Source organism: Rosa rugosa, chromosome 2, assembly GCF_958449725.1.
Source record: "Rosa rugosa chromosome 2, drRosRugo1.1, whole genome shotgun sequence".
Lineage (NCBI taxonomy): Eukaryota > Viridiplantae > Streptophyta > Magnoliopsida > Rosales > Rosaceae > Rosa > Rosa rugosa.
Window position 1 is genome coordinate 20,725,545 of NC_084821.1, and position 5,189 is coordinate 20,730,733.

At 35.3% G+C, this 5,189-nt stretch overlaps 2 long non-coding RNA genes across 2 annotated transcripts; both read left to right on the top strand.

Annotated features, from left to right (window-relative positions):
• The first annotated feature begins 1,556 nt into the window (after nt 1-1,556).
• LOC133731512 (uncharacterized) lies at nt 1,557-2,349 on the top strand. The gene is made up of 3 exons (XR_009856698.1): nt 1,557-1,881; nt 2,159-2,226; nt 2,317-2,349. It is a non-coding gene; the product is annotated as an uncharacterized LOC133731512 (long non-coding RNA).
• Nucleotides 2,350-2,398: 49 nt separating this feature from the next.
• LOC133729051 (uncharacterized) lies at nt 2,399-3,150 on the top strand. The gene is made up of 3 exons (XR_009856198.1): nt 2,399-2,531; nt 2,632-2,697; nt 2,985-3,150. It is a non-coding gene; the product is annotated as an uncharacterized LOC133729051 (long non-coding RNA).
• Nucleotides 3,151-5,189: the final 2,039 nt, after the last annotated feature.

A 5,189-nucleotide genomic window follows, 5' to 3' on the forward strand; every position in this document is an offset into this window, starting at 1 on the left:
AGTAAATGAGAAGGGTGTGGGTTTGGTGTGCTTGTGGTGGCCTAATGATTATCGGTTGTTTTGAGCTGTGTGACCTCTATACTTATTTGTTTTGTTTTCTCTTTTATCGTTTTGAGAATTTGGGAGGCTGCTGTTGTTTAGTTGATCTTTTTCTTATTATAGGTTGTTCTAGCCTTTACAATGACAGAATGATAATAGACCTTTTGTTTATGTATTTTGATTTCTACCTTGTGTTTTAGAGATGGTTAGACTTTCAATTTGTTTAAATGTCAGTTCTCTAATTGTGAGTGACTTCTTTACTTTACGATTTTGCTTGATTTCTATATTGCTCTTTTGGTCTCTGCTTTGAGTTGAAATCATGGTCTTGAGAAACGATAATCTGTCAAGTATTGGTTCTCTCAGTAGTTCATTTGTGATGATTGATCATATGAACAACGATGTGGTCTCTTAGTATTTCATTTGTGACGATCGACTATATGAACGGTGATGTGGTTTCTTTGCTTGTGGAGGTTTGATTTTTAATCGGATAGTTTTTTTTTGGTCGTATAATCGGATAGTTTTAAAAATCTATTTTTCTAGTTCGTATTTCTTTATTTGGTTGCCTATTTGTTTACATGAGAAACTTGTTTTCCTCTTTGGTATCATGGTTTGTCTTTCAGTTAAATCTCTAAAGTTTGGTTGGGGTTGGTAAACTGTGAGGTTTGGGAGGCAAGTGTGTTTGAAGGAGGATTTTTTGGGGGGGTTTTAGTGCAGGGTAAAGTTTCTGAAATTTGCAGGTCTCTAGAAGTATAGAGCTTTATGGATTGTTCTTAGTTGTTCCTGTTTTGCTTCTGCATAGGATTGATGCAAAGGACTTCTCTGCTTTGATATTTTCCTTTCATTATATCAATTTCCCCACTGATATTACTTTGGAGATTGAGAGGCTGGTATTGATGCAGGTTCTATCATGACAATACCTAAAGGCAGGGTCTAGCCATCTCCAGTTCCCGACAGGTGGAGGCTCACTGAAATTCTTGTAACTGGGGTTGTTCTGGGTAGTTACTTGTCACTAATGACTCTCATATTCTTCTAGGTAGCCTCTGAACTGACTTCTTTCCTGTAAGTGGCAGTGGTCTCCCTTCTGTTATCATATTACGAAGAACTTATACACTCTTAAGTTTCCATTGTTGCTGACATAATGTAGGATGTCATTTGAGATTTTAGTCATTCTAACACATAACCATGGTCATTTTTTCTCTTCCTTTTAAGTTAGCAAAACTTTTAGTTCAGATCATCCTTTGCTGTAATAATAAAGGAAACAATGAATAGCAATTTGTTAGTCAATCTCTTGATTTATGATAAAGACTTCTCTTCTTGCAGAATGCATTCTCTGTAGTAAGTTTCAATCAACATAACTATAAGATGGGCAGTTCTGCCTGATTATACTGCATAGGAAGAGAGAGTTGTCTTCTTGTGATATCCGTAATTTTTTTTAATGACTGCTTGTTACCTAGACTAGTAACTTGGTATTGTCCCACTGTTGTGCTTATTGTTTTCTTTTTCTTCTTTATTGTATTATCTTTGTTCTATTGTGCTTGCTATTGTGTGGACTGAAACAAGGCTTTTTTTTTTTCTTTTTCTTTAAAGTTTGCTCTTATAATTGCTTGACGTGGCTAGAGTTTAGAAAGACACCAAACTAGTTTACCTTTTGGCTATTCAAACATTGTTCTTATCTGAACTTGTAAAGGGAGGGTGCTGGAGCTTTTAGGAGTGGGTAGAGAACTTGCTTTGGACAGGAAATTAGGTCGGAGAAGAGAATAAACGATAAGAATTGAGTTTGGTTTGGGTATTGACGAAACTATGGGGAGATCAATATTTTTGGTTTCTCAACGGATTTTGAAGGTTAATTTCCTTCTTTCTTCATTTTGTTTTGACTCTTGAAAGAGGAGCTGGAACCTTGTTATTTGTAGTGTAATTTTGTTGGTTTTCTTTTGTTGTTCAGCATCAATTTTTCATGCACACAAGGTGTTTGACAAAATGATTCTAAATTGCTTTACTCTGGTTACCACGTAGTCTTGGAGTATTTTTATTCATTACTTTTGGTTGTTTATCTTACTAAGTCATGAATCACTATTCAATTAAAGAGTTCTAAGGTTGGGTACTTTTGTGTGTTTTCAAGGACCTATTTTGTGGTTAGAGGACCTATTTTGTACCAGGTGAAAGTCTTACCAAAAGAAGCTACCAACTGTATGTTGATTTTGTTAAACAGAGAGTGTAATCATACTCTGAAACTTCTGAATGTGTGGGTGTTTAAACTTGTATATTGTATATATGCAGAGATTGCAAGCATGCTGATATCACTGGAGGAAAAATTTAGAAAGTAAAGAGATTTTATTCGTGGCCACGATTGTGTGCACTACAGGCCACGAATATAGGACTGCAACAGGACTATTGTCTTGTGCCAAGTGCCAAGAGATTTTATTCTCCTATATTCTTTCCTGACGAGGAATCTATCAAAGAAAGTGATGGTCTTCTTCTCTTCTTGCAACTCAGTAAAATTCCACTTTGTTCAGCTCTTACTTGTTTTATTTTCCTCCTAAATGTACTCTTTCAAGTACTAATTGAGGCATGTATTTCTGTCTTCATGATTAGGTTTCTTGGAAACAATAAGTTGAATGGCGCTCTCTCTGAATCGAAAAGCTCATCTCTTCTCAATGTGTAAGTACTTCAGCATGTTTTCCTTAAACATCATCATAATTCATTACACTTGGAGTTTTCTGATTTTTCTGATAAGTATGTTCTGTATTTGATGAACTCATCTGAGTCATCTCTTTGTTGATAAATATAATGTACTTACTTCGGCTTTATCTGAACTGTACAATATCAGCTTCAAATTAATATGATGCAAAATCATATATCAGAGTATCGATAGGTTTGACCAATGCCTGAATTTTGACAATGGTCATGGTATTATTATATTTACGTAGCTTGTATCTTTTCTGCAGATGAGTTAAATGCCTCACTAAGCTGCACATGAGTTAAATGCAGACGAGTAGACCACCTACCAGATTTGCAGCAAAGGTTTTTGTTCTTTTTTCTGCAATATCTTGTTCCTCATTGAGAATGAAGACTAGTTGCTCTTGTAATATGCAGCATAAGTCTATATGGGGGTCAAGAAATATTTGTCTCTGCAATGGGTCAGCAGGTTTGTGTCTCTGCAAGCTCACTGGCCATTCCGTTTTCTATGACCACTTCTATGATTTGGGTGATTCCGTTCATGATCAGATTGTGAAACTAGTACAGCAGTACAGCAGTATAGCTAGCTAGTTCCTTTATTAACTTGTGTGTAGTAGAAATATTTCATTTATTAAGCATTTAGACTTGTCTTCAGATCCAGATTAGTATATATGAGTTATTTTGAACTGAAGTTCATGATTAAGTTTGTGTACATGAGATACTAGTGGATTAATGGAAATTGCAATGAATGATTTTGAATGTGGATTTTATGGTTTCATACTTTCATTAATGGGCAATTTTAATTTCCAGAATGCATGCATACCAATTGTACAGGGGACTACTAAAATGTGTCATCACAAACTGCAAGCTACAACAAAAGCACACCAAAATGTGCGGTTGCAGCTGCACAGTGTATAACAACAACAAATAAGTGTGATTGGACGTGATTACAGACAATATAAAACACGTACTATTAGTGGTCCTTGTTATATTTAGACCACAAAAATTTGTCGTCTAAATAATCTCAAACGACAGTAAATTGTCGTCGTAATGAGATTGACATAACAGAAATCTATTGTCTAAACCATTTCCCAACATCACATATGTATAATTGAAAAATCTTTCACACAACACTTAAATGTCATACAAATCAACCATAGAATGACACTTAATTGTCCTCTGATACACTTTACGACCACATATAATTGTCGTGTAAAGTAAATTAGCACAACCTTTAAGTGTTGTTGTATGAGAGAAGACACTACATATGAGTCTTCATATTTCTTGTTTAAGGGCATTCAGACCACACAAATAAGTCTTGCAATATGCTTCACAGAATAGTATTTCAAAAAATACTGTCATTGTTTTGTTTATCAGACAATACAAAACCGTTGTTTGAATGCTTTTAAAGAAACAGATCACAATGTTCCCAAAATGCAAAACTCATCAGACGACACATTTTTTATGTCGTCTGAAAATTCAAACGACAGAACTCTTCTGTCGTTCGATACGCCCAAGACACGACATCGTACTAGACGACATATTTTGGTTCGTTCAGACGACAGAACAGTTCTGTCGTCTGAAGGCCTTTTTGACATAGTGCATGTTTGTTTCTTGTGTGATTGCATGAAGCATTGAAGATTGTGTTCAATCCCGAAGTGGTCTGAAAGCATCTGTGCATGATTAGTGTTAATTTTCCAATATGGATGAGTTTCAATTGAATTCATTCATCTATCTGATTTATAGGATTGCATTTGATTTAATCGATTTGGTTAGTCATGCATATCATTTTATTTAGGGATAAAAATTTATTTTTATTACCTAGATATTTTTAGGAATATTACTTTCCTAATAGAAGTCATTTAGGTTTAGAGTTTTAAATTCCCTAAATGTTTTAGGGTATTGGTTGCGCATACATATATAGGAGAAAAATATTTTCTTTCTACTAAGCTGCTAGAGAATACATTGTGCGACCATTGTTAGTTGAGAGAGTTTTTACATTCATATAAAAACTCATGAGTAATTAGGTCACTTGTTCCATGTTGAATTGAATTGATAAGTCAATCATATGTTTCATTCATATCATCTGCATGTCCGAGAACCCCACTAGGTCAGTTGGGAGGAAGTGGCGTGCATAGTTCATGTGTCAAAGTTAGAGAGCAGACGAGTGGAAGCAGTTCTGAAGGTGGGGAACAACAAGGTGGTATTTATGCAATCGTCTAGATGAGTCTAGTCAGAAATAGCTGAGGTCAGAGCTAAACTCGTTGGTTGTAAGTCCATATGTACGTGCTTGTTCATATTCACTTACTGCATTGCTTTTCATTTGGCCTTCAGGAGTTAAGGCACGCAGTTGTTTACCTCAAGTTGAGGGTACTGCGTCAGCAAATCTCTTGTGTCTGAGTTCTTTATTTCTTCTGTGATTGTTGATTGTGTCTGAGCTCTTTAATTCCGTTGTGGTTGTTGATTATGTGCTA